The following is a 20255-nucleotide window of genomic DNA, read 5'->3' on the forward strand; positions in this document are numbered from 1 at the left end:
CGGGTTCGAATCCGGCCTCGGGTGACTGTCTGTGTGGAGTTTGCACATTCTCCCCGTGTTTGCGTGGGTTTTCTCCGGGTGCTCCGGTTTCCTCCCATAGTCCAAAGATGTGTGGGTTAGGTTGATTGGCTATGATAAATTGACCCTTAGTGTTAGGGGGATTAAATACGTGGGGATAGGGTGGGATATGTGTTGGTGTAGGGGTTACGGGGATCGGGTGGGATATGTGTCGGTGCAGGCTCGATGGGCCGAAATGGCCTCTATCTGCACTGTGGGGTTTCTGTGATTTCTGTGAAGTCACACACCATCCCAACTTGGGCAAAAATATTGCTTTATCGTCACTGGCCCGAAGTTCTGGAATTCCCCATCTAACACTATTGTGGGAACATTATCAGCCCATGGATTGCAGAAGTTCAAGGAGAATGAAAGTGACCACCTTCTCAGGCCAACTAATGGTGGCCAATAAACGGCCTAAAAATGTACACAAGTGGGCAGCATACCAGCAACCCATTGGCCTCTCATTTTGCATTCATCTTACTCAATTACTTTTCTACAAATGGTACAATATTTATATTCAAAAAAATGAAGGCCTGATGTTTCCTTTTTGTCAGCAACCCGAAAGTTAGACCAGTGCACCCAATGTTGTCATCATTTTGCTGATGTCAAGTTATACCCAGGTACCCTTGCAATCACATTATAATATGCCCGAACTTAAAATGGGTGTAAATCAATGTAAATAACCGGGACCCAAATAAGGCCGAACACCAGTATATTTCTTCTTTGAGTCTTCAAATTTAAATTTCAGCTCATTTAACCATCTTTCATACATATCAGGCACAGCATGTTTAAAAACGTGCAATCGGGAAACCTTTTCAATTGTTATTGTGATTATGCTTATGCCATAAAAGGCATTATAAAAGCAAAAAGTACAGGGCAGGTCTCAGTAACGATCAATTAAAAAAAAAGATTTTAATTAAAAGACTAGAAAAAAGATATTATTTGCAGCTGTGTCTTAAAATCTTTCCGCAATGTTGAGAGACCCCAATGGACAAGCGCAATTGGTGGATACTCACATTTGAGAGTCGGGGCATGGCCAGTTTTGTTGGCGGAGATTCGTTCGGACAGAGGGTTTGATGGATGGACGTAAAAGACTGAGGAGTTGTGGGCGTATTATAGTAATGCAGGTAACCCACTTATGCCCAAAATTCACAGGGGTGAAAAATTCGATGGCGCCCCCTTTGGGGCCCTAACTTCGCCGGGGTGCTACTGATAAGCTAAGCAAATCACATATTGCCTTACAAATGCCTTGCAAGGCATGATGGACTAGTTGACATGGGTTAAAAGTTTAAATATAAAAAAACTGATGCAGGACTATGGGAATGCAGTAGAAGTAGATAAGAAGGAACAGAAGGAGCAGCATGTTCTACTCCTTAACCACCCTCAAGGAGACATAAGATAACTGTAGCAGTCTCATGGTCACTATTTGTTGAAAGTTAAATGTGAAACTTAAGCAAAACTCTGTAAAAAAAAACAACAAAAAAAAGTGACTCGTGGAGCGCGTGATCGCCTAGTTTTCTGTTTTCACATGACTTGCAATTTATGAAAATGTATAAATATTGTAGCCCCATGAGTCTCGGGGCTCAATCTTTGGGAGGCATACTTGTGTGTAGACACAAAAGGTTTCTCAGTGAAGTCCAGGTACCTTAATAAAACGTTACTTATTTTACAGTTTCTGACTTTGTGTATTACTGAGAAAGTGATAGACTGACCGGCGTGTTTAGTCTCCTAAAGCAGCGAACCCTGATCCCCAAGTTAGGGGTAGATCCTCCTCACAGAAGCGAGGGGTTAACACTACTTTTAGTGCCCCAGAAAAGTTAGCGTCCCCGCGCTGTAAATTAAGTGGCAGCACCCCAAGCAGGAGGTGGGATGCTACTGGAAGCGCTTTCCCACCTTCCTGGTGCGCTACCAGTGAATATCGCGGTGCTACGTGCAACAGCGCCACACGCGTCGGCACGTAGCGCCGCGGTATTGCAGGCCTCCCTCCCCAGATTAAAAGGGAGGGCCTAGCGCTGTGCGCACCTGAGATTTGCTGGACCACCAGGGAGCGGGGTGCCAGGAAAGCAGCCTGGCACTCAAGAAGTGTGCCAGGCTGAGCGATCGCGGCCGGAACCCTGAATAAAAGAGGGGAAGGGGGCAGGTGCTGGCAGGTGGCCAAAAAAATAGGTCGCCCGACACCTGCCACTTTAAATACCGCTGCCGCGGCTGCAGAAACGCCACCCTGACCCTGTCAGACATATCGTCCGGCGATATGTCAGAGGGTGTAACTGAAGTTTGCGGCCGGGATACAAGCGGGGCGCTGTGCACGGTGATGACATAATCGGCGGAGGCACAGCGCTGCGGGGCGCTACCGGCTACTGCGCCGCATCCGGGCGCTAGAGGCTTTCTGCCCCGTTAACGCCCCCTGGGGCGCTAATGGGAGGCACAAAGCCACCCAATTTATCCCCCATAATCTTTTAAGACATGGGTGTATCTGGACTCAAATGCGGAGGGAATTCCAGGCCAGAATATTTTTGGAATAAGTTCTAGCATGAAACACAAGCTCAGCGTCTATTCCAAAAGCAAAATACTGCGGGTGCTGGAAATCTGAAATAAAAACAGGAAATGCTGGCAGGGAAAGGGGGGAGGGGAGGAAAGAACAATAGGGAAGGTCTGTGATAGGAGAGATTAAATGACAAAAGGGATGATGGTGTAAGGCAAAAGGAGATGCTAATGGGACAAGTAAAGAAACAAAAGATGGATCTAGGGGAGGTGTAACTGGGAATAGCAGAATCATCAGCAACAGCTGCCACCTGAAAAAAATGGGAGCAGAGGTTATGATCTGAAATTGTTGAACTCAATGTTGAGTCCGGAAGGCTGTAAAGTGCCTCATTGAAAGATGAGGTGCTGTTCCTTGAGCTTACATTGAGCTTCATTGGAACAGTGTAAGAGGCCGAGGACAGAGAGGTCAGAGAGGGAGTGGGGTGGAGAATTAAAAGGAAAGGCGACCGGAAGCTCAGGGTCATGCTTGCGGACTGAACGGAGGTGTTCTGCAAAGCAGTCACCCAATCTGTGTTTGGTCTTCCCAATGTAGAGGAGATCGCATCGTGAGCAGCGAATACAGTATACTAAATTGCAAGAAGTACAAGTAAATCGCTGTTTCACCTGGAAGGAGTGTTTGGGGCTCTGGGTGGTGGGAAGGGAGGGGATAAAAGGGCAGGTGCTGCATCTCCTGCGCTTGCACGGGAAGGTGCCGGGGGAAGGGGAGGGGGTGTTGGGGGTGATTGAGGAGTGGAGCAGGGTGTCGCGGAGGGAGCAGAAGATGTGTTTGGTAGTGGGATCACGCTAGAGGTGGCAGAAATGGCGGAGAATGATCCATTGAATGTGGAAGCTGGGAATGATACCTGGGATGGCAGGAATGGTGTATGAGGAGAGATTGGGTCGATTGGACTTATACTCGCTGGAGTTTAGAAGAATGAGAAGGGATCTCATTGAAACTTATAAAATTCTAACAGGACTAGACAGACTAGATGCAGGAAGGATGTTCCCGATAGCCGGGGAGTCCAAAACTTGGGGTCACAGTCTAAGGATAAGGGGTAAGTCATTTAGGACAGAGATGAGGAGGAATTTCTTCACCCAGAGAGTGGTGAACCTGTGGAATTCTCTACCACAGAAGGCAGTGGAGGCCAATTCATTAAATATATTCAAGAAGGAGTTAGATATATTTCTTAAGGCTAAAGGGATCAAGGAATATGGGGAGAAGACAGGGACAGGGTACTGAAATTGGATGATCAGCCATGATCTCATTGAATGGCGGAGCAGGCTCGAGGGGCCGAATGGCCTACTCCTGCTCCTATCTTCTATGTTTCTCTGGTGGGGTGGAAGGTGAGGACAAGGGGAACCTTATCGTGGTCAGAGTCTATTCAGTGGACACAATGCAGAAACTGTTACAAATTATAAATTTGGGGTGTATTATCTATCATGAGTATGCTCTCTGAGCTGGGGAAGTATTAGGGAAGTAAAGATAAACTTGCGACCTGACTACGTAAAGTCAATCCTTTATGGTACCGGGATGAAATTTAAACAATGTTCTTGTACTTCTGATATTATGAAGTGGCAAGGCATGCAAATCAAGCAAATATTGCTAAGGAAAACAGGAATTAGTATAAAGAAATAACTTTTAAGTGAGCATCTCTTTATCTACTGTAGCTTCAGCTGTGTATACAGAAACCATGCAAGTTATAAGAATTATTTGGATGTGTTACTTAGTGTTGTTAAATATTTAATTAAACAAGACTGTTAAAGAAATAAAAGTGGGTACACAATGGAAAGGATTAAAGGCTATAGTCTACACATTTGCCCAGTGCATGTAAATGATTAATAACTTAATAAAGTTTCTAATTACAAGTAGGTTTTCACAAATTGGTCGATCAGTAAGTCACTGTTACTAACTGATCCCTTAATTGGTACGTGGAGGTGATGAATTGTTCATAAGTCATGTGGGTGTATCTCTGCATCCAATTGTCTGTAGCAGCCACTCTGTCTAGCTGTACATTTGTAAGTATATAGATCTGTCAATCTTTGTCCAATCTCTAACTCCATGTTGCCTTGCATGTAGCTTTTTCTCATTAATTATGTGTAGCTGACACACACACACACACACACACACACACTAGAGCCTAATTTCAACATTGTTGTGCCCATTTTACAAGCGTAAAGAAGCACTTCAATAACAAATTCAAAAGTGAGAATGCCCGTGCCCGATTAGGACGGATACCCGGGCCACTGGTAAATTTGACAGCCTTCAGCGCTCGCCTGCAGGCCGCAGAAGAAGCCTGTAAGTAAGAGTTTTTAAACTTACCTTACTTTGGAGCCGGGAGAGGGAGTTCGCCTCATTCCGATTGTGCACCTTCCTCACCCCAGGACTCACCTGTGCGTCTCAGCCGATATCTGAGCCAAGTGAAATTGATCAGGCATCGACTGCTAAGCTATGTTGGGGCGTGTGATTGGATGGGTAATTAAGATGATCAGACCCGATGACCAATTAAGGACAGCCCTCGGGCCTCTATATTCTGACATGCCTTGGCTGTGTGCAGTACATAGGATTGCATAGGATTACATAGGATATACAGCACAGAAACAGGCCATTCGGCCCAACCAGTCCATGCCGGCGTTATGCTCTACACAAGTATCCTCCTGTCTTTCCTCATCTAAATCTATCAGCATAACCCTCCATTCCCTTTTCCCTCATATGCTGGACTTAACATTGAGTTAAACAATTTCAGACCATAACCTCGGCCCCAATTTTGTTTTCTCTCTCACATGGCAGCTGTTGATGATTCTGCCATTGCCATTTACACTTCATCTATAGTCATCTTTTGTTTCTTAACTTGTCCCATTACCATCTCCTTTTGCCTTGCACCATCATCCCTGTTGTCTCTTAATCTCTCCTGCCTTCCATCCTATCACAGACCTTCCCTTTTGTTCCTTCCTCCCATCCCCCCTTTCCCTGCCCCTACACTTGCTTAAAAACCTGTTCCATCACCAACTTTTTCCAGTTCTGATGAAGGGTCATCAACCTGAAACGTTAACTCTGTTTCTCTCTCTGCCTGATCTGCTGAGTATTGCCAGCATTTTCTGTTTTTATTCCCTCATATGCTTGTCTAGCCTCCTCTTAAATGCATCTGTACTATTCGTTTCAACCACTCCCTGTGGTAGCGAGTTCCACATTCTCACCACTCTTTGGGAAAAGAAGTTTCTTCTGAATTCTCTGTTGGATTTCTTGGTGACTATCTTATATTGATGGCCTCGAGTTATGCCCTTCCCCACAAGTGGAAACATTCTCTCTCTATCCACTCTATCAAATTTTTTCATAATTTTAAAGACCTCTATTAGGTCACTCCTCAGTCTTCATTTTTCAAGAGAAAAGAGATCCAGCCTGTTCATCATTTCCTGATATGTATACCCTCGCATTTCTGGTATCAACCTTGTAAATCTTTTCTGCACCCTCTCCAGTGCCTCTATATCCTTTTTACAATATGGTGACCAGAACTGTATGCAGTACTCGAAGTGTGGTCTAACTAAGGTTCGATACAGGTTTAGCATAACTTCCCTACTTTTCAATTCTATCCCTCTAGAAATAAACCCTAGTGCTTGGTTTGCTTTTTTTATGGCCTTGCTAACCTGTGTCGCAACTTTTAGTAATTTGTGCATATGTACTCCTAGATCCCTTTGTTCCTCTACCCCACCTAGACTCGCACCCTCCAAGTGATAAGTGACCTCCCTATTCTTCCTACCAAAATGTAATACCTCACATTTATGTGTTGAACTTCATTTGCCAATTATATGCCCATTCTGCAAGTTTATTAATGTCCTCCTATAACTTGTTGCAATCCACCTCAGTACTGACTATCCCCCCACAATTTGGTGTCATCTGCAAATTTAGAAATTGTGTTTTTGATTCTTAAGTCTAAATCATTAATGTAAATTGTGAACAGCAGTGGTCCCAGCACTGATCCTTGTGGAACACCACTATCCACCTTCTGCCACTTACTCTTAACTCTCTGCTTTCTGTCCTGAAGCTAGCCAGCAATCCATTCTGCTACTTGTCCTCTGACTCTGCATTCTCTGACCTTGTTCATCAGCCTATTATATGGTACATTATCGAAGGCCTTTTGAAAATCCAGATAAATTACATCTACTGCGTTACCATTGTATACTCTTTCTGTTACGTCTTCAAAAAATTCAATAAGGTTGGTCAAGCAAGACTTTCCCTTTTGAAATCCATGTTGACTATTCATTATTATATTTTTGGTTTCTAGATGTTCTTCTATTTTCCTACCACCGATGTTAAGCTGACTGGTCTATAATTCCCGGGACATGTTCTATACCCCTTCTTAAATATCGGTATTATGTTAGCTATCTGCCAGTCCTCTGGCACTATACCTTTTTCTAATGAATTATTAAATATGCATAGTAATGCCTCTGCTGTCTCTTCCCTACATTCTTTTAAAATGCATGGATGCAATCCATCTGGACCAGGGGTTTTATCCTCTTTGAGTTTGATTAATTTATTTAATATATCCCTTTTTTAATTTTAAATGCACTTATCTCATTACTAATCTCATCATCCAATGTCATGTCCACCTGTTCTATCTCCCTGGTAAATACTGAAGCAAATTATTTAATATTTCTGCCATCTCTCTATTGTTACCTGTGGTATTATCCTGACTATTCCTTAATGGTCCTATTCCCATCCCAACCTTCCTTTTTTTATTGATGTGCTTATAAAATATTTTACTATTTTGTTTTATGTTCCTTGATAATTTAATTTCATAGTTCCTCTTTGCCTCCCTAATTGTTTTTCTGACTTCTCTCCTAATCTTTTCGTATTCTCTCTTATCATGCACTCCCCTGCTGTCTTTGTATTTAATGTGTGCCTCTTTCCTTACCCTCAATTGTTCCCTCATGGCTTTATTCATCCATGGAGTCTCATTAGCATTTAGTTTGGTCTTTCCTTTTAGTTAATATATTTTTCCTGCACTCTGTTGAACACTGTTTTAAATGTTTCCCATCATTGTTTACCAATATTGTTGCCCATTTTTCTTCCCCAAGTTCTATTCTCAGCTCCTCAAAATCAGCTTTTCTCCAATCTATTAACCTGGTTTTCATCATACTTATGTCCTTCTCAATTATTTAATGGCCCAGAACTTCGGGTCTCCACGGGTGAGTACGCACGGGGTACTCACCCGTAAGCCCAATGGAAGTGCCGGTTTCCTGCATGCACTGCGCATGCGCAGGAAACCAGCACTTCCGTTCCCCTGAAAGAAGGGGTTCAGAGGTCGAACGCGTGCACGGGAGAGGCTGCGCGTGCGCATCGAACTTACGTTTTTTTTTTACAGGTTTTCCCGAGAGGGTAAGTCTGCAGAAGTTAGACATGTAAAAAGCAGGCATAAGGCCTGCTTTTTACAAGGTAAGTGGTGAATTAATTAAAATTAAAACATTTTTTCCACAGGTTTATTATTTTTAAATACTTTAAAGAAAGGTAAGTTTATTTTTAGCCCTGTTAGAAAATAAAATTATTTTTTTCAAAAATGTAAATTATTGTTTAAAATAGTTATTTCATGTAATTTATAGTTTATTTAAAAAATGTGATGTTTTTAAAAAATTTATTTGAAGATTTAGCGATGTTTTGGGGCCCGTAGTATTTCTAAGTTTTGACAGCTCTTCCTGTCAAACTTATGAATGGGCATTTCCCTGCTCCGATTGGCTCCCCATGGCCCACGTGATCCTAGGGGATGCATCGAACTAACTGCGCCCCTGAGATACGCAAGCACTGCACGCCGGCAGCTGGAGCAGGCCCAGGATCGGAATTCCACGGGGGCCCACAGCTCAATGGCCGGCGCGCAAGGTAAGTGCAGGTTGGGGGCTTGCACCCGCGGGAAGCCCCCGACCCGAATTTCTGGGCCATTATCTTAAAGCGCATTATATTATGGTCACTATTGCCTATATTCTCCCCTACCTTTACTTCTCTTATCTGCTCTGGTTCATTCCCCATTACTAGATTCAATAGCGAATCCTTCCTTGTTGGGCTTTTTACATATTGGGTTAGAAATTGTAACATTGTAGGAACTCCATTCCCTTATCGCCTTTACCTACCTCTTCTGTCGAATTAATATTGGGGTAGTTGAAATCCCCCATGGTTATTATTCTATGTTTTTTACTCATTTTCTTAATACTTGTCTGCATATTTCTTTCTCCACTTCCCTTCCACTATTAGATCGTCTGTAGACTATGCCTATTAGTGTGATTGATCCTTTATTATTTTTTTTATCTCTATCCATATGGATTTTATTTTTGTCTTGCTAACATCTGCGTCACTTTTTTCTGCTGCCATTATGTTATCCCTAATAAGTACAGCTACTCCACCTCCCCTTTTTCCCTCCTATCTTTTCTAAATATGTTATACCCTGCAATGTTTAATTCCCAGTCCTGATTTTTCTATTGCCATGTCTCAGTAATCCCTACTATGTCTGGTTCCTTGCAACGTATGATTGCCTCCAGTTCCCCTGTTTTATTACGGATACTGTGTGCATTGCTGTACAGACAGTTTAACTCATTTTTAATAGGATTTCCTCTCACTTTATGTTTAACCATCTCTCTAGACTTCTGTTCTATAATTCTATTTATTCCCTTGCCATGAATGTCCTCCCTTACTTTATTCTTTTCTATGCTCTCTTTTCCTGTTTTGTTTCTATTTAGGCTGGTTACGTTTCTTGTAGATCCCTCCCCTCATCTTATTAGTTTAAAGCCTTTGCCACTTCCCTATTTACCCTTTCTGCTAGAACACTGGTCCCATCCTGGTTTAGGTGGAGCCCATCCCATCGGTACAGCTCCTTCGTGCCCCAGAACTGGTGCCAGTGTCCCATTAAAAGGAACCCCTCTTTCCCACACCAGCCCTTTAGCCATGTATTAATTCTCCTGAGCTGTCTGCTTCTATGCCAATTTGCATGTGGCTTGGGCAACAGTCCAGAGATTATTACCCTTGAGGTCCTGCTTTTTAATTTAGATCCTAACTCCTGATACTCTTTCAGCAGGAACTCCTCAGTATGGATTGTGCCAGTTTTGGGCGCTAATGAATTTACAGGAACGCCAGCTCCGTGTTGATGAGCTGGAGTCTGAGCTTCAGACACTGCGACACATCAGGGAGGGGGAGAAGTACCTGGACTCTGTGTATCAGGAGGTGGTCACACCTATGAAGTTAATTAATTCAGATGTAGCCCATGGTCAGGGACAGGACGGTGTGACTATGAGTGAGGCAGGTACGGGGATCCAGGAGGTAGAGCTGGAGGAGCCGCAGCCCTTGCTCTTGTCCAACATGTTCAAGGTTCTTACTCCCTATGGGGACAGGAGCAGGGGCTGCAGGGAGGATGAGCAACCTGGCCACAGCACTGTGGAACGGGGGGCCATTCAAGAGGGGGGAGTAAATAGAAATGTTGTAGTGGTAGGGGATAGTATTATTAGGGGGATAGATAGAGTTCTCTGCAGCCAAGAGCGAGAGTCCCGAAGGCTGTGTTGCCTACCCGGTGCCAGGGTTAAGGACATCTCATCTGGGCTGGAAAGAAACTTGCAGTGGGAGGGGGTGGATCCAGTTGTCGTGGTCCATGTTGGTACAAATGACGTAGATAGGACTAGGAAGCCGGTTCTGTTAAAGGAGTATGAGCAGCTAGGGGTCAAATTAAAAAACAGAACCTCAAGGGTAATAATCTTTGGATTATTACCTGAGCCACGAGCGAATTTGGCTAGGACAAATAAAATTAGAGAGTTAAATGTGTGGCTCAAAGACTGGTGTGGGAGAAATGGGTTTTGCTTCCTAGGACACTGGCACCAGTACTGGGGCAGGAGGAAGCTATTCCATTGGGACGGGCTTCACTTGGCCAGTGCTGGGACTAGAGTCCTGGTGGATCATATAACTAGGGCTGTAGAGAGGGCTTTAAACTAACTAGTGGGGGGGAGGTTCCTAGAGAGCAAATAATAAAAATGACAACAGAGAAGGTCATAAACTTAGGTAGCAGTGGGGAAATTAAAAACCAGAGCGTGTCAGGAAGGGGCAGAACGTATGGAGTAAAAGGTAAAGTAATAAAAAGGGCAAAAGCAGGAACTAAGTGTCACAAAACATATTTGAAAGTTCTCTATCTGAATGCACGTAGCATTCATAACAAAATAGACGAGTTAATGGCACAAATAACTACATATGGGTATGATCTTGTGGCCATTACAGAAACATGGCAGCAGGGTGACAATGCCTGGGAATTAAACATACCAGGTTATTTAACGATCAGGAAGGACAGGCAGGCAGGAAGGAAGGGGAGGTGGGTGGCTATGTTAATAAAGGAAGGAATCACTGTAATACAGAGAAATGATATTGGGTCAAAAGATCAGGATAATGAAACAGTTTGGGTGGAGATAAGGAATAATATAGGGAAAAAAACACTAGTGGGCGTAGTCTATAGGCCTCCGAACAGTTGCAACTCTGTTGGACGGAGTATCAATCAGGAAATAGTTGAGGCTTGTAATAAGGGAACATCTATAATTATGGGGGATTTTAACCATCATATTAATTGGGCAAATCAAATTGGACAGGGCTGCCTTGAGGATGAGTTCATTGAGTGTATTAGGGATGGGTTTCTTGAGCAGTATGTAACTGAACCGACCAGGGGGCAAGCAACCTTAGATCTGGTCCTGTGTAACGAGACTGGATTAATTAAAAATGTCCTAGTAAAGGATCCCCTTGGAATGAGTGACCATAACATGGTTGAATTCCATATTCAATTAGAGGGTGAGAAGGTTGGATCTCAAACAAGCATACTAAGCTTGAATAAAGGAGACTATGAAGGTATGAGAGCGGAATTGAGTAGAGTGGATTGGGAAAATAGATTAAAGGGTAAGACGATACATGATTAGTGGTGTACATTTAAGGAGTTATTTTACAACTTCCAAAAAATATATATTCCACTGAGAAGAAAAGGGTGTAAAAGAAAAGACAGCCATCCGTGGCTAAGTAAAGAAATTAAGGATAGTATTCGACTAAAAACAAGGGCATATAAGGTAGCCAAATCTAGTGGGAGGATAGAGGATTGGGAAAACTTTAAAAGACAGCAAAAAATAACAAAAAGATTGATTAAGAAAGGGAAGATAGATTATGAAAGTAAATTAGCAAAAAATATAAAAACAGATAGTAAGAGTTTTTATAGTTATATAAAAAGAAAAAGAGTGGCTAAAGTAAATGTTGGTCCCTTAGAGGATGAGACCGGGAAATTAATGGTGGGAAATATGGAGATGGCAAAAACACTGAATGAATATTTTGTATCAGTCTTTACAGTAGAGGACACTAAGAATATCCCAACACTGGACAAACAGGGGGCTATGGGGGGGAGGAGCTAAACACGATCAAAATCACTAAGGAAGTGGTACTCGGTAAAATAATGGGACTCAAGGCGGATAAATCACCTGGACCTGATGGCTTGCATCCTAGGGTCTTGAGGGAAGTGGCGGTAGGGATTGTGGATGCATTAGTAATAATTTTCCAAAACTCCCTGGACTCAGCAAAGGTCCCGGCAGACTGGAAAACTGCTAATGTAACACCCTTATTTAAAAAGGGCAGTAGACAGAAGGCTGGAAACTATAGACCGGTTAGCCTAACATCTGTGGTAGGTAAAATTTTGGAGTCCATTATTAAGGAGACAGTAACAGGACATTTGGATAATCATCATTTAATAGGACAAAGTCAGCATGGTTTTATGAAGGGGAAGTCATGTTTGACAAATTTGCTGGAGCTCTTTGAGGAAGTAACATGTAGGGTGGATAAAGGGGAACCAGTGGACATAGTGTATTTAGACTTCCAAAAGGCATTTGACAAGGTGCCACACAAGATTATTGCTTAAGATAAAAAATCACGGGATTGGGGGTAATATTCTGGCATGGATAGAGGATTGGCTATCTAACAGAAGGCAGAGAGTTGGGATAAATGGTTCATTCTCAGACTGGCAATCAGTAACTAGTGGTGTTCCGCAGGGGTCAGTGCTGGGTCCCCAACTCTTTACAATCTATATTAACGATTTGCAGGAGGGGACCGAGTGTAACATATCAAAGTTTGCAGATGATACTAAGATGGGAGGGAAAGTAGTGAGTGAGGAGGACATAAAAAACCTGCAAGGGGACATAGACAGGCTAAGTAAGTGGGCAGAGATTTGGCAGATGGAATACAATACTGGAAAGTGTGAGGTTATGCACTTTGGCAGGAAAAATCGTAGAGCAAGTTATTATCTTAATGGCAAGAAACTGGAAAGTACTGAAGTACAAAGGGATCTGGGGGTCCTGGTGCACGAAACTCAAAAGGTTAGTATGCAGGTGCAGCAAGTGATTAAGAAGGCCAATGGAATGTTGGCTTTCATTGCTAGGGGGATAGAATATAAAAATAGGGAGGTATTGCTTCAGTTGGACAAGGTATTGGTGAGACCGTACCTGGAATACTGCATCCAGTTTTGGTGTCCATACTTAAGAAAAGACATACTTGCTCTCGAGTCAGTACAAAGAAGGTTCACTCGGTTAATCCCGGGGATGAGGGGATGGACATATGAGGAGAGGTTGAGTAGATTGGGACTCTACTCATTGGAGTTCAGAAGAATGAGAGGCGATCTTATTGAAACATATAAGATTGTGAAGGGGTTGGATCGGGTGGATGTGGGGAGGATGTTCCCGATGATGAGTGAAACTAGAACTAGGGGGCATAGTCTTAGAATAAGGGGCTGCTCTTTCAAAACTGAGATGAGGAGGAACTACTTCACTCAGAGGGTGGTAGGTCCATGGAATATGCTGCCCCAAAAAGCTGCAGAAGCTACATCATTACATAAATTTAAAACAGAAATAGACAGTTTCCTAGAAGTAAAGGGAATTAAGGGTTACGGGGAGCGGGCAGGAATTTGGGCATGAGTCTAGGTTCGGATCGGTCATGGCCCTGTGGGTAGCGAAGCGGGCCCAGGGGCCATGTAGCCTGATCCTGCTCCTATTTCGTGTGTCTAATTCTGTTAGATTCAGGAGATGGTTCTGTGATAGTAGATTGGCGGTTAGGATCAGATCAGCCATGATCTTATTGAATGGCAGAGCAGGCTCGAGGGGCCGATTGGCTTACTCCTGCTCCTATTTCTTATGTACTTATGACCCCAGTGTGTGTTACTTTATGGTGTCATCATATAAACCTGCTGCACTAACAAAGAGAACAATCACATGCATTGCCCTCCTCAACTATCAAGGCTTCTGGCTGATGAGGAGTAGATTCAGATTTGGATGTAGATTGGAAGATTCAAATCCAAGTTCTGGTCTCAGTTTCAAATGGGTGTAGATCTCTGAAGTTCAAATTTGGATTATCAAAACTCAAAGTGTTTGGATTCATCCATTGAAAGCAGATCAGAAAGCTAAGTTCCAAAACTCAGTCCTGATATGCTGTCTTTTGGAGTTGGCAGCAAAAGGAGTTAGTTCAGCAGCTGGTAGCACTTTGCAGGGTGGGGTGGGTGGGGGTGCGGAGTTTCTTCAGGAAGACCAAATGTGGTAATATCTAGCACTGCCGCTCGCATCCTGGGAGAACTTTGCCCTTCAAATAGCCAGCCACAGCAGCTCATGATGTCACCTGCTGGCGCTACAGCAAGGCCTCCAGCTCGGTGACATCACCCCCCCTCCCCCACCCCACGCCCCCTCACACACACACCCGCTATCGCAGAGACCTGGCTCCCGTTTAGGGGTGACCGGTAATGGGACCGGCTGCCAGAAAAATAGCCGGGTGTCTGGGATGGGAGAGAGCGAGAGAGATGCCCTTCCCCCCACCCCACTACCCCCACACACACCCGTATCCATCCGAAACCCACTGGGGGTTAAAATTGACCAATAGCTATTGAAGGAAGTGAAACATCCAATGGAACCAAGGAACATTTATTAATCAGTAGTGCTTTGGAATAATCTAATAGAGTGTCTAATAGAGAAATGAAGCAATAATCTTCAGAATAATGGCATTTACTCTAATTTCTAATATTCCTGCAGAAGTCCTTCAAATCATGTCTAAGCTGTCAAAAGTATGAAGGGAGATTCCCTTCTCCCATTGGCTCCCCATGGCCCACGTGATCCCAGGGATGCTTGTGAACCGCATGCGCCCCTGGGATACCTGGGCCCTGCGCATTTTGTCGTGGAGAGGCCCAGGAGTGGAAATGGCCGGACCTCTGGAGCCCTCAGCTAAGGGCATAGATTTTTTCCAGATTGGAGGCCTCCGCACGCAGGAAGCCTCTGATCGGAAAATATGGGCCATTATACATACACGTTTGCATGCATGTATGTTTGAGTGGTTCTACATAAATGTGGTATGTAGTACCAATAGCACTGCGTCAATGGAAATCAACAGAAAACTGTACTGTCAACTGTAAACGCCCTTTAAGAAACGTGTCTGATTTAAGTATTTTGTTTATCACCACTGTCTGAATTATACTTGACCTGAATGGAACTTACTTGGCACTTGATCGACATTCACAGATGGAAGTTGCCTCATAGCAGGCAAGTGAGAAGGTCACAGCTACTCCTGCTGATAACTGTCTTGTGACTGTATATTACTTCATTGAATGCTCAGCTTTACAAAGCAGAAATCCATGCAAAATAGATATCACATCTTGCGCCCCCTTACTCTTGTCTTACAGAGTGTTTACCAATTCTTTAAGTGGAGTATTGTTCTTGGATATGGGCATTTCTTTTAATGTGAAGTACTTTCCTGCCAAGAACTGCCTTAAAAACTATTTAAAACATTTTTTACCAGATAAGCCATAGGGGGCGATTTTTCCAGCCCTGAGGAGGCGGGTTTGGAGGCAGTACAGTTGGCAAAATGGTAAAAACTGAGGAAGGTTCAGAACCCGTCTCCGCGCAATTTTGACGGAGGCGGGTTTGATGGGTGTGATTCGGTCCCGCCTCCATCAGTCGGGAGAGGTAGTTAAGACCCTTAAATAGTAGTTAAGGGCCTCTATAATCCTATTTTGACAGGCCTTCTTTATTTTACCACATTTTCAGCGTGTTGCACGACCCTCCTAAACCACGCTAGCTAATCCTGGTGGGTTGACAAATGGGCGGCCTCTTCACAGCTGCAGCTCCACCATTAAAACAGAGCTTTCATCAGGGAGCAGTTGCAGGTGGCAGAACTTTTGTTCCACAGGTCTTTCAGCACTTTTAGCAGGCCTACCGAAGTTGGAGGTGCTGCAGCCTCTATCTCTCAACCGTGGGACCTCCTTGGAAGACCCTCTCCCTGCTTGGACTGAGCGCTTCCCCAATGGAGGTATCTGCCAGCAGCATGGGAACCATTTATTTCCTTCGGATGAGGAGCAGCCATGGCGGCAGCAGAACCAGGCAGCTCAGCAGCAACAGCAGCAGGAGCGCCAACCTCCTGCTCACCCACCTGATGTTGCACAGGGCAGAAGGCACCAGCGCGTGGAATGCACTCATCCTGGCCAGATTTGCATAGGTTGCCCATTGTGGCACATGTGCTTGGTTCCTTCTTAACACATGATAGACAATGGACATGACTCTCTGGCCTCCTTTCACTCTGACCACAAACCTGACCATGCAAGTATCGTGGAGCCCGCAATGTGGAGCTGCCTAAGCCGAAATAACAGATACCATCACGCCAATAGTTTGCCATCACCTAATTTTGATACATTCACACAGAGATGGCATTTCATCAATAAACAGAAACAATCACCCAATCTGCACACAGATCTGGAGGTTATATCCCTTGTCAGCTGGACCCACACAGCCTTGGTTTCTTTGGGAGGCCTCTTCCTCCCAGATGAGGAGAAGAGCACCTCCCTGCTAGCTCTCGCTCCCTCAACCAGCATACCCAGCACCTCATCCGAGAACCTCGGGGAGGCCCTTGCCTTGGAGCTGGCTATTCTTCAAGGAGATAACAGCTTGGAGGTGGTGCAGCATCGACCAAAAACCAGTGGAATGGACCAAGGCAGCAAGCAGCCCTTAAATGAAGCTGGATAAGTCACATCAGCAGATGCGAGTTTCAGTCCCAATACACTAATTGGCCCAGGGGAACCCGTACCTCTGAAATCAACTGGCCAATTAGGGGAAAATCCTAATCTCAGTGGAGGCGGGTTTGGAACCCACCCAAACCAAAACCCGCCTCCAGCCCGCCTCCAATGGGAAAATCGCCCCCATACTCTCAGTTGTTTCATGGTGATCTGCTATGTTATTTTCTGAAAAGTAAAACACTTGCATGGATGATGGATCTGATGAATCTACCTTCTACCAGCTCTCAGTATATTGAGTGGTCCTGGATGTGGTCAACGTTGTTACTGCTGATTGAAAGTAATCTGGAAAGTGGGGTGGCAGATATCTTTTTAATCTCTGATAGCCCATAAAATCAGTGTATGTACTTCTCTCTCCCAGTCAGATAATCATTGTGCACCGATATTTCCTAGTGGAGGAAGGTAGCTGTAATTTCCGAGTTTCCTAGTGGAAGGATGTGAGGCTCTTTGAGTGCTAATGGGGCACCTTGTAATAAAGCACTGGTTTAGGCTTTCTGAATAATGAGCTTACAAGATCTCAGGCCACTTCTCAACTTCTTATTATAATAGAACATAGCTCACAGCCAAGGGTAAAAACAGTGCAAAGCAGCAGAATTTGTCACCATGATTCATTGTACAATAACATTAGAAAAGAACTCAGCTCCATCTGCTCTTGTCAAGTAACTTGATATTCTCTTTTTTTGAGAGAGAAGGAGCTTCTGGTCATCTGGCCATGTGTGTCCACGTCTGGGGATTACCATGGGTGATAACGAGCACACGTTTTGGAATGGTGGATGACATTGGATCATCCATTTTGAAAACTAAAAAGTGAAAAGATTGTGCTTGCTAAAAATACACCTTTAACAGTGTTTTATTTTTATGGTTGTTAGATCCGTGGTTCAGTCGATAAATAATCACATGGATTCTGTACATTAACAAATAACAGGTCTTTACTGGAGGAGGGTAATCTCTAGACTGGGGTACAGAGGCATGCGCACAGCTTATATACCAGTGTGGTCACTGCCGGTACTACAGTATACAGGAGCTGTAAAAAGTAGTTCTGACTTAAAGGCACATACACTACAATTCCTCCCCTTTTAGATTAATAATACCCCCTTCATATTCAAATAACAATTACATTTTTACATGCACATTAAATAACAAAAGTCCATTTATAGATTCAGTCTTTGGGGCGGCTTCCTGACCCTTTCGGGATAGCGCCTTTCCAGAGGTTCTTGTTCTTGGTGCAGAGGCGATTCTGACCCCTTTTCATTGGGTAGTTCATCGGGTTCCACTGCTACTGGGTCTGACGTAGATGCTACCGTTATGTCGGGTTCATCCCCAGGTACTTGAGACATGGGGTTGACGCGTTCCTGTGACGCTAAGATCTGATCGACGTGGCGTCTCACAATGTTCTCCCCGACATCCACTGTGTACATTAATGGCCCCTGCCTTGTACATATCGTTCCGGGTTGCCACTTCTCTTTTCGATAGTCACGGGCCAAGACTGGTTGCCCTACATTGAAGCTCCTTGTCGGCTTCTCATTGATGTGCTGGAATTGTTTGTCCTCAACATTTCTTCGCACATTTGGTCTGAGCAAGTCCAGACGAGATCTCAACCTTCGGTTAAAGAACATCATGGCCGGGGTCTGGTTGGCAACTGCATGTGTTGCGTTTCGGTAGGCTAATAAGAAATTGTCCATCTTATGCTGTAGTGGAATTTCCTCGTCACACATGGCCTTTATCGCCTTCTTAAAGGTTTGTACGAACCTCTCAGCCAATCCATTGGTGGCTGGATGATACGGGGCGGATGTGTAATGCCTTACCCCATTCCTTTTCATGAATTTTTGGAACTCGTCGGACACAAACTGTGGTCCATTATCAGAGCAGATCTGCTCTGGCAAACCGTTTCTGGCAAATATGGTCCATAGGACTGCAATCGTTTTCTCTGTAGTGGTTGAAGACATCTTTATCACCTCAGGCCACTTTGAATGAGCATCCACTGCTATTAAGAACATTGAGTCCATGAATGGACCAGCGAAATCAATGTGCACCTGTTACCATGGAGAGGAGGGCCACTCCCATGGGTGTAGAGGGGCATGTGGTGGTGCATTTTGGACCTTCTGGCATCCTAAGCAGCTCTTAGTTAGGTCTTCGATTTGTTGATCGATTCCCGGCCACCACACATAAGCCCTAGCAAGGCTTTTCATTTTCACTCCCCCCAGATGACCTTCATGTAGCTCATTTAGCACTCTCTCCCTTAACTTGGGTGGAATCACGACTCTGGATCCACACATCACTGTCCCCTGGCATACTGACAGCTGTTCTCTTCTGGATGAGAATGCTGGCAACAGTGAGTCGCCATGTGTTGGCCATCCCCTCACCGTCAATTCATATACCCGTGACAGCGTCGGATCATTGCGGGTCTCCTTCTCTATTTCCATGTTTGTTACTGGCAATCGTTCAATTATCGACAAATAAAATATCTCGATAGGATTCACTGCTGGTGCTTCCTCCACAGTAGGCAGTGGCAGGCGCGATAGCCCATCAGCGTTCCCATGCTGTTTCATCCCTTTATATTCTATTTCATATTGATTCGCCCCTGGGAACAGGGACCATCTTTGTAACCGCTGTGCAGTCATTACTGGCACGCCCTTCTTAGGATTAAAGATGGAGACAAGTGGTTGGTGGTCAGTCAGCAAGGTGAACTTCTGCCCATGCAGATAGTGGTTGAATTTTTTTACTCCCCATACTAGGCTGAGGGCCTCCCTGTCAATCTGGGCGTAGTTGCGCTCGGCTGAGGTTAGTGACCGAGACGCAAAGGCTACTGGCCTCTCCAACCCGTCTGGGAATTTGTGCGACAGCACCGCTCCAATGCCGTAGGGTGATGCATCACATGCCAAACGAATTGGTAGTGCTGGGTTGAAATGGGCCAACACCTCTTTTGATGTGATCAATTCTTTACACTTCTGGAAAGCTCGTCTACGCTCGTCATCCCACTTCCATGGTACCCCTGTTTGCAGTAGGGTGTTCAGCGGGTGTAATACCGTAGACAAATTTGGTAAGAACTTGTGGTAATAGTTTACCAGCGCGAGGAACGACCTCAGTTGTGACACATTTTCCGGTGCTGGAGCCTTGACTACCGCCTCAATCTTGTCAGGGGACTTATGTAACCCCTCTTCATCGATGACGTGGCCTCAATACGAGATCTGTTTCTGGAAAAACTCGCACTTGTGGCGATTAGCTCGTAGCCCATACTCCTTTAATCTGGTGAGCACCTTCTCCAAGTTAGCGAGGTGATCACCGTCATTTTCACCCGTGACCAAAATGTCGTCCAAATAACACTGGGTCCCTGGAATCCCTTGCAGGACCTGATCCATTGCCCTTTGCCAGATAGCCGGAGCCTAGGCTACTCCAAACACCAGCCGGTTGTATTGATAGAGACCTTCATGAGTGTTGATCATCAGGTAATGTTTCGAAGCTTCTTCTACCTCCATTTGCAAGTACGCCGGGGCTAGATCAATTTTGGTGAAGCGTTTACCACCAGATAGCGAGGCGAAAATATCCTCAATTCGTGGAAGGACTGGGTTCACTGTCACCTTAAAATCCCCACAGATGTCT

The 20255-nt window shown here is 44.5% G+C and overlaps 1 protein-coding gene across 1 annotated transcript in view; it reads right to left on the minus strand.

The window, feature by feature from the left end:
• LOC147106230 (protein phosphatase 1 regulatory subunit 3A-like) overlaps nt 1–20255 on the minus strand; it is a 132280-nt gene that overhangs the window by 1204 nt on the left and 110821 nt on the right. The gene's annotated exons all lie outside the window — the stretch shown is intronic.

Source organism: Somniosus microcephalus, chromosome 16, assembly GCF_052327205.1.
Source record: "Somniosus microcephalus isolate GS21.2 chromosome 16, FLI_Smic_1.0, whole genome shotgun sequence".
Lineage (NCBI taxonomy): Eukaryota > Metazoa > Chordata > Chondrichthyes > Squaliformes > Somniosidae > Somniosus > Somniosus microcephalus.